Consider the following 10,128-nt stretch of genomic DNA (forward strand, 5'->3'; position numbering starts at 1 on the left):
AGTGCTGTCCCGAAATTTTAATAGTAACTGTCACTGTGATGCAAAACGCCGCTCTTGTAACGTCTGTCAGTGGAGTTTGTTTAGCATCTCCGTAACGCTCTCTCGTCAGCTAAACGATCCCGTGACCGAACGTGCCACTCTTCGTTAGATCTGCTCTACCTCCTCTATCAGTCCTACCTGACAGGGATCCCAAATAAATGTACAGTACTCAAGAATCGGGTGAACAAGCACCTTATAAGCTACTTCTTTCGTGGATGAGTTACGCTTCCTGAGTCTGCTGTCTGCTTTTCCCATTATTTGTTTTATATGGTCATTCCACATAAGGTCCCTCTTGATAGTTACGCCTAGACATTTTATGGCAGACGCTGTCTCCAGCTGTTTGTCATCAATAGTGTAGCTGTACAGTAGTGGATTTCTTTTCCTATGGATGCGCAATAACCGTAACACATTCAGGGTCAACTGCCAGATCCTCCACTAATCAGCAGTTATCTGCAGGTCGTAATGCAAATTCTTACTATCTTCCGACATTGCTACTTTGGTATAGACAACTGCATCATCTGCGAATAGCCTTAAAGAGCATCCGACGCTTTCTGCTAGATCATTTATATATACTGTAAACAGCAACTTCCCTGTGGTACTGCGGATATTACCTTTACATCTGTCGATTTTGTTCCGTTAAGAGCGATGGGTTGACTTCTATCTGTAAGTCTGCTCCGATACTCCGTAAGCTTGTATTTTTTTCATTAAACGGCAATGCGGGGCGGTGTCGAATGCCATACTGAAATCAAGGAAGACGGCAACAACCTGAGCGCCGTTTCCCTCTACGCTGTGGATCTCATGGAGGAACAGCTGAATTTCGCAAGATGTCTGTTTGCCGAATCCATGTTAATTTTTATAGACGAGATGTTAATTTCCATAAACGTCATAATTCTTGAGCATAATACATGTTCCATAATTCTACAGCAGACTGACGTCAACGATATAGGTCAATAATTGTGTGGATCTGTCTTACGGCCTTTCTTAAAAACGGGAACGACCTGCGCTTTTTTCCAGTCTTTCGGTACCTTTTGCTGCTCAAGCGACCTACGATAAATTACTGCTAGAAGTGGAGAAAGTTCTCTCGCATAATCTTTATAGAATCTTATAGGTATCTCATCTGGTCCTGACGCCTTTCCACTAGTAAGCGATTGTAGCTGCTTTTCAATTCCACTATCGCTTATCTAAATATCTGCCATTTCGACGTTCGCACAGCTATTGAAAGGGGGCACAGTGTTACGCTCTCCCGTGGTGGAACAACTTCGGAAGATCGAATTCAGTATTTCGGCCTTCTGTCTGTTATCTTCCGTTTCACTGCCACTGTGTCGCTGAGAGAATGAATAGGTGACTTTGACCCACTTACTACGATCAAAATCTGTTAGGGTTTTTATTCAGGTCGTTTGACAACGTCATACTTTCAAAATCATTGAACGCTTCTCTCTTACTTTCATTTTCGCTAGATTTAACATTTGTTTGTCAGCTAGGTTTTTACCTCTCTTGAATTGGATATGGAGTGCTCTTTGTTTACTTAGCGCTTTTCAAATATGGCTATTAAACCATAGTGGATCTCTCCCATCCCTTAAAACCTTACTCGGAACATACTTGTCTAGGGCATATTGAACGATGCCTTTGAATTTTTTTCCATTTGTTCACTACATCTTCGTCCTCATCACCGAATATTCTATGCTGACTGCTGAGGTACTCTAAAATTTGTATCCTGTCACCCTTGCTGAGCAAAGTATCTTCTTATCTTTAACATTTTTTGTAAGATCCTTTGTCAGATTGCTACCACAACCTTATGATCACTGTACCTTCATCTACGTTAGCTGATTCGACAAGTTCAGGTCTGTCTGTTGCCAGGATGTCTAAGACGTTACCCTGACGAGTTGGTTATCTAACTATCTGCTCAAGGTAATTTTTGGACAAGACATCCAGAATAATGACACACGAATCCCTATCTCTCGCACAAGTTTTAATGGCATAACACTCCCACACTACACCTGGTAAGTTGAAGTCACCCCCTATTACAGCGGCATGATAAGGTAAATTACTACTGATATTCTGCACGTTCTGTCTTAAGCTCTCTACAACCTGACCCAAGTGGTCTACAGAAGCATCCGATCACCATTTTTGACCGTTCTTTGTTAGTCAAATTCACCCAAATTATTTCACATTCGGAATCCTTGATAAACTCGATAGATTTTATAGAATTTTTTACTGCAAAACACGCTGCCACCATTGGCGACTAACCTATCTTTACGATAAACATTCCAATCTGAACTTAGGATTTCGTTGTCATGGACGTCTGTTCTCAATACCGTCTGTGCATTATAACCTTCAGTAAGTGATAATAATTCTGGGAGCTTTTCTTGGATGCTTCTGCAGTTTACTAAAATCATATTAATCTTTTCTATCTCTGATCTACGAAGACCAAGATTCTCTGAGGTCATTGTGACTTTGATCGCAAGGGAGGGGTTCTCTAACCTAAAAAAGCCCCATGTGCACGCCACACGTACTCCGTCTGCTACCCTAGTAGCCGCTTCCTGCGTGTAGTGCACGCCTGACCTATTAAGGGGAAACCTACAGTTCTGTATCCAATACCGGAGGTCGAGAAATTCGCATCCGATACCGCCGCAGAGTCGTCTGAGCCTCTGGTTTAGACCTTCCACTCTGCTCCAAACCAGAGGACCGCGATCAACTCTGGGTACGATGCTGCAGATAGGCAGCTTAGCCTGCATCCCGCGTGCATTGCTAGTTGTCTTCACCAAATCAGCCAGCCGGCGAAAGGAGCCGAGGGTGGCGTCGTAAAACAAGCGGCAGGCGTCGTTCTGTTCACAGTAACTCACTGTCTGCTCTACCTTCCTGTTCATAACGATATCTACTCCTGTTATACCATTTTCTGCAGCTGTTGATATTACCCTATACTCGTTTCCTTTCTGTTTCACTTCACTGACCCCAACTATATCTAGATTCAGCCTTAGCATTTCTCTTTCCAGACATTCTAACTTCCGTATCACATTCAAACTTCCGACATTGCCCGCCCCGACTCGTAGAACGGTATCCTCTTGTTGGTTATTCAATCTTTTTCTCATGGTCACCTGCCCTTGGCAGTCTCCCTCCGGAGATTCGGAAGGGGACTAGTCCAGAATCTTTTGCCAACGGAGGGGTCATCAGACATTTCTTCGATTATAGGCTGTCATTATATTAAAATAAATCAGAGGTCACAAGGAAATATGTAAGTACTTGTCTTTCACGTGCGCTATTCGAAAGTGGAACGGTAGAGAAATTTCAAACTATTTCTCTATCGTTCCACTTTCGAATAGCGCACGTGACATGTCTGAAAAACAGACACCAGGGCGGATCGTGACAGCTGTGAAGAATGAAATTTCAGTGAATTACAAACATCAACTGTGTACGGGACGTTGAGAAAAATCAACAGGGAGAGTTAAAAATGTGTGCCCGAACGGGATTCGAAGCAGGGATCTCCCGCTTAGTAGGCCTGCGCTCTAACCCATAAGCCGCGGCTGCGCGAACTTATCCCGATCACGCTGTCCCGCAGACCCACATTCACAACTTACTCCGCACACTAATAAAGTAGTGCTTCCTGCCCATTAATCTCAGTGCTCGTGGCAAGGCCTATTGCCGCATGAGTTGGAGCGTATGTGTGCATCCGCACAGAAATGATCCTTGGCTTATGACCACCGTAATTATACGTGTTTGGTGTCGGACATGTCCGAGAGAAGGTCTTGCCACGGGCATTGAGATTGGGCAGGGAGCACTACTTTCGTAGTGTGTGGAATAAGTTGAAAATGTGAGTCTGTTGGAGAACGTGCTTGGGATAAGTCCGGGCAGCCGCACTAATTGCTGACTCCTCGGTGGCTTAGGAAGTGGAGCGCCTAGTAGTAAAGGAGTTTTGCTATTTGGGGAGCAAAATAACTGATGATGGTCGAAGTAGAGAGGATATAAAATGTAGACTGGCAATGGCAAGGAAAGTGTTTCTGAAGAAGAGAAATTTGTTAACATCGAGTATAGATTTAAATGTCAGGAAGTCATTTCTGAAAGTATTTGTATGGAGAGTAGCCATGTATGGAAGTGAAACATGGACGATAACTAGTTTGGACAAGAAGAGAATAGAAGCTTTCGAAATGTGGTGCTACAGAAGAATGCTGAAGATTAGATGGGTAGATCACATAACTAATGAGAAGGTATTGAGAAGAATTGGGGAGAAGAGGAGTTTGTAGCACAACTTGACAAAAAGAAAGGACCGGTTGGTAGGACATGTTTTGAGGAATCAAGAGATCACAAATTTAGCATTGGAGGGCAGCGTGGAGAGTAAAAATCGTAGAGGGAGACCAACAGATGAATACACTAAGCAGATTCAGCAGGATGTAGGTTGCAGTAAGTACTGTGAGATGAAGAAGCTTGCACAGGATAGAGTAGCATGGAGAGCTACATCAAACCAGTCTGAGGACTGAAGACCGCAACAACAAAAACAACAACCAAGTGAGCAGCAGATCCCGGGATCGGATCCTGGTTGGACACAGGTTTTCAACTCCCCGTTGATATCTATCAACATCCCGTACACAGCTGAAGTTTGTAGTTCATTGAAATTTCACTTAATTGTGAATTTGAGAGTACTGTCAAGACAGATGGCCACTTGTTACGGCTTGTGCAGTACTTGTTAGCAGCAGACACAGTGGCTGCGCCAATGACTGAGACAGCGTGGAGTTATACAATTATTTATTGAACTTCCTTTACAATGTTTCCCTCGTCGTCGCTGCCCAGCCCTGCGGATCCTTCCGTCTGGCTGCTGCTTTGTAGATACTCCAACAATGCGGGCAACGCGCGCCACCAGTGCTCTGCTGACGTCAGGATGCCCTGTGGCTGAGGTGAACTCGTCGCCGCTCGGCAGCCACGTCGCCGTGAGGCCAGCTGCCGACGACTGCTGCACCGGCGGCTGGGAAGCCGTCAGTCGCGATGTCCTCGAGGTCCCGTCATGGACGGATCACGCGACGTGGGGTCGGGTTGCCGTGAGGCCAGCTGCCGACGCCTGCTGCACCGGCGGCTGGGAAGCAGTCAGTCGCGATGTCATCGAGGTCCCGTCATGGACGGACCACGCGCCGTGGGGTCGGGTTGCCGTGAGGCCAGCTGCCGACGCCTGCTGCACCGGCGGCTGGGAAGCAGTCAGTCGCGATGTCCTCGAGGTCCCGTCATGGACGGACCACGCGCCGTGGAGTCGGGTTGCCGTGAGGCCAGCTGCCGACGCCTGCTGCACTGGCGGCTGGGAAGCCGTCAGTCGCGATGTCCTCGAGGTCCCGTCATGGACGGACCACGCGCCTTGGGGTCAGGTTGTCGTGAGGCCAGCTGCCTACGCCTGCTGCACCGGCGCCTGGGAAGCCGTCAGTCGCGATGTCCTCGAGGTCCCGTCGTGGATGGACCACGCGCCGAGGAGTCAGGTTGCCGTGAGGCCAGCTGCCGATGCCTGCTGCACCGGCGGCTGGGAAGCCGTCAGTCGCGACGTCCTCGAGGTCCCGTCATGGACGGACAACGCGCCGTGGAGTCGGGTTGCCGTGAGGCCAGCTGCCGACGCCTGCTGCACCGGCGGCTGGGAAGCCGTCAGTCGCGATGTCCTCGAGGTCCCGTCATGGACGGACCACGCGCCGTGGGGTCGGGTTGCCGTGAGGCCAGCTGCCGACGCCTGCTGCACCGGCGGCTGGGAAGCCGTCAGTCGCGATGTCCTCGAGGTCCCGTCATGGACGGATCACGCGACGTGGGGTCGGGTTGCCGTGAGGCCAGCTGCCGACGCCTGCTGCACCGGCGGCTGGGAAGCAGTCAGTCGCGATGTCATCGAGGTCCCGTCATGGACGGACCATGCGCCGTGGGGTCGGGTTGCCGTGAGGCCAGCTGCCGACGCCTGCTGCACCGGCGGCTGGGAAGCCGTCAGTCGCGATGTCCTCGAGGTCCCGTCATGGACGGACCAAGCGCCGTGGGGTCGGGTTGCCGTGAGGCCAGCTGCCGACGCCTGCTGCACCGGCGGCTGGGAAGCCGTCAGTCGCGATGTCCTCGAGGTCCCGTCATGGACGGACCACGCGCCGTGGGGTCGGGTTGCCGTGAGGCCAGCTGCCGACGCCTGCAGCACCGGCGGCTGGGAAGCCGTCAGTCGCGACGTCCTCGAGGTCCCCTCATGGACGGACCACGCGCCGTGGGGTCGGGTTGCCGTGAGGCCAGCTGCCGACGCCTGCTGCACCAGCGGCTGGGGAGCCGTCAGTCGCGATGTCCTCGAGGTCCCGTCATGGACGGACCACGCGCCGTGGGGTCGGGTTGCCGTGAGGCCAGCTGCCGACGCCTGCTGCACCGGAGGCTGGGAAGCCGTTTGTCGCGATGTCCTCGAGGTCCCGTCATGGACGGACCACGCGCCGTGGGGTCGGGTTGCCGAGAGGCCAGCTGCCGACGCCTGCTGCACCGGCGGCTGGGAAGCCGTCAGTCGCGACGTCCTCGAGGTCCCGTCATGGACGGACCACGCGCCGTGGGGTCGGGTTGCCGTGAGGCCAGCTGCCGACGCCTGCTGCACCGGCGGCTGGGAAGCCGTCAGTCGCGATGTCCTCGAGGTCCCGTCATGGACGGACCACGCGCCGTGGAGTCGGGTTGCCGTGAGGCCAGCTGCCGACGCCTGCTGCACCGGCATCTGGGAAGCCGTCAGTCGCGATGTCATCGAGGTCCCATCATGGACGGACCACGCGCCGTGGGGTCGGGTTGCCGTGAGGCCAGCTGCCGACGCCTGCTGCACCGGCGGCTGGGAAGCCGTCAGTCGCGACGTCCTCGAGGTCCCGTCATGGACGGACCACGCGCCGTGTGGTCGGGTTGCCGTGAGGCCAGCTGCCGACGCCTGCTGCACCGGCGGCTGGGAAGCCGTCAGTCGCGATGTCCTCGAGGTCCCGTCATGGACGGACCACGCGCTGTGGGGTCGGGTTGCCGTGAGGCCAACTGCCGACGCCTGCTGCACCGGCGGCTGGGAAGCCGTCAGTCGCGACGTCCTCGAGGTCCCGTCATGGACGGACCACGCGCCGTGGGGTCGGGTTGCCGTGAGGCCAGCTGCCGACGCCTGCTGCACCGGCGGCTGGGAAGCCGTCAGTCGCGATGTCCTCGAGGTCCTGTCATGGACGGTCCACGCGCCGTGGGGTCGGGTTGCCGTGAGGCCAGCTGCCGACGCCTGCTGCACCGGCGGCTGGGAAGCCGTCAGTCGCGATGTCCTCGAGGTCCGTCATGGACGGACCACGCGCCGTGGGGTCGTGTTGCCGTGAGGCCAGCTGCCGATGCCTGCTGCACCGGCGGCTGAGAAGCCGTCAGTCGCGACGTCCTCGACGTCCCATCATGGACGGACCACGCGCCGTGGGGTCGGGTTGCCGTGAGGCCAGCTGCCGACGCCTGCTGCCCCGGCGGCTGGGAAGCCATCAGTCGCGATGTCCTCGAGGTCCCGTCATGGACGGACCACGCGCCGTGGGGTCAGGTTGCCGTGAGGCCAGCTGCCGACGCCTGCTGCACCGGCGGCTGGGAAGCCGTCAGTCGCGACGTCCTCAAGGTCCCATCATGGACGGACCACGTGCCGTGGGGTCGGGTTGCCGTGAGGCCAGCTGCCGACGCCTGCTGCACCGGCGGCTGGGAAGCCGTCAGTCGCGACGTCCTCGAGGTCCCGTCATGGACGGACCACGCGCCGTCGGGTCGGGTTGCCGTGAGGCCAGTTGCCGACGCCTGCTGCACCGGCTGCTGGGAAGCCGACAGTCGCGATGTCCTCGAGGTCCCGTCATGGACGGACCAAGCGCCGTGGGGTCGGGTTGCCGTGAGGCCAGCTGCCGACGCCTGCTGCACCGGCGGCTGGGAAGCCGTCAGTCGCGATGTCCTCGAGGTCCCGTCATGGACGGACCACGCGCCGTGGGGTCGGGTTGCCGTGAGGCCAGCTGCCGACGCCTGCAGCACCGGCGGCTGGGAAGCCGTCAGTCGCGACGTCCTCGAGGTCCCCTCATGGACGGACCACGCGCCGTGGGGTCGGGTTGCCGTGAGGCCAGCTGCCGACGCCTGCTGCACCAGCGGCTGGGGAGCCGTCAGTCGCGATGTCCTCGAGGTCCCGTCATGGACGGACCACGCGCCGTGGGGTCGGGTTGCCGTGAGGCCAGCTGCCGACGCCTGCTGCACCGGAGGCTGGGAAGCCGTTTGTCGCGATGTCCTCGAGGTCCCGTCATGGACGGACCACGCGCCGTGGGGTCGGGTTGCCGAGAGGCCAGCTGCCGACGCCTGCTGCACCGGCGGCTGGGAAGCCGTCAGTCGCGACGTCCTCGAGGTCCCGTCATGGACGGACCACGCGCCGTGGGGTCGGGTTGCCGTGAGGCCAGCTGCCGACGCCTGCTGCACCGGCGGCTGGGAAGCCGTCAGTCGCGATGTCCTCGAGGTCCCGTCATGGACGGACCACGCGCCGTGGAGTCGGGTTGCCGTGAGGCCAGCTGCCGACGCCTGCTGCACCGGCATCTGGGAAGCCGTCAGTCGCGATGTCATCGAGGTCCCATCACGGACGGACCACGCGCCGTGGGGTCGGGTTGCCGTGAGGCCAGCTGCCGACGCCTGCTGCACCGGCGGCTGGGAAGCCGTCAGTCGCGACGTCCTCGAGGTCCCGTCATGGACGGACCACGCGCCGTGTGGTCGGGTTGCCGTGAGGCCAGCTGCCGACGCCTGCTGCACCGGCGGCTGGGAAGCCGTCAGTCGCGATGTCCTCGAGGTCCCGTCATGGACGGACCACGCGCCGTGGGGTCGGGTTGCCGTGAGGCCAACTGCCGACGCCTGCTGCACCGGCGGCTGGGAAGCCGTCAGTCGCGACGTCCTCGAGGTCCCGTCATGGACGGACCACGCGCCGTGGGGTCGGGTTGCCGTGAGGCCAGCTGCCGACGCCTGCTGCACCGGCGGCTGGGAAGCCGTCAGTCGCGATGTCCTCGAGGTCCCGTCATGGACGGACCACGCGCCGTGGAGTCGGGTTGCCGTGAGGCCAGCTGCCGACGCCTGCTGCACCGGCATCTGGGAAGCCGTCAGTCGCGATGTCATCGAGGTCCCATCATGGACGGACCACGCGCCGTGGGGTCGGGTTGCCGTGAGGCCAGCTGCCGACGCCTGCTGCACCGGCGGCTGGGAAGCCGTCAGTCGCGACGTCCTCGAGGTCCCGTCATGGACGGACCACGCGCCGTGTGGTCGGGTTGCCGTGAGGCCAACTGCCGACGCCTGCTGCACCGGCGGCTGGGAAGCCGTCAGTCGCGACGTCCTCGAGGTCCCGTCATGGACGGACCACGCGCCGTGGGGTCGGGTTGCCGTGAGGCCAGCTGCCGACGCCTGCTGCACCGGCGGCTGGGAAGCCGTCAGTCGCGATGTCCTCGAGGTCCTGTCATGGACGGTCCACGCGCCGTGGGGTCGGGTTGCCGTGAGGCCAGCTGCCGACGCCTGCTGCACCGGCGGCTGGGAAGCCGTCAGTCGCGATGTCCTCGAGGTCCGTCATGGACGGACCACGCGCCGTGGGGTCGTGTTGCCGTGAGGCCAGCTGCCGATGCCTGCTGCACCGGCGGCTGAGAAGCCGTCAGTCGCGACGTCCTCGACGTCCCATCATGGACGGACCACGCGCCGTGGGGTCGGGTTGCCGTGAGGCCAGCTGCCGACGCCTGCTGCCCCGGCGGCTGGGAAGCCATCAGTCGCGATGTCCTCGAGGTCCCGTCATGGACGGACCACGCGCCGTGGGGTCAGGTTGCCGTGAGGCCAGCTGCCGACGCCTGCTGCACCGGCGGCTGGGAAGCCGTCAGTCGCGACGTCCTCAAGGTCCCATCATGGACGGACCACGTGCCGTGGGGTCGGGTTGCCGTGAGGCCAGCTGCCGACGCCTGCTGCACCGGCGGCTGGGAAGCCGTCAGTCGCGACGTCCTCGAGGTCCCGTCATGGACGGACCACGCGCCGTCGGGTCGGGTTGCCGTGAGGCCAGTTGCCGACGCCTGCTGCACCGGCGGCTGGGAAGCCGACAGTCGCGATGTCCTCGAGGTCCCGTCATGGACGGACCAAGCGCCGTGG

Source organism: Schistocerca gregaria, chromosome 3 (assembly GCF_023897955.1).
Source record: "Schistocerca gregaria isolate iqSchGreg1 chromosome 3, iqSchGreg1.2, whole genome shotgun sequence".
NCBI lineage: Eukaryota > Metazoa > Arthropoda > Insecta > Orthoptera > Acrididae > Schistocerca > Schistocerca gregaria.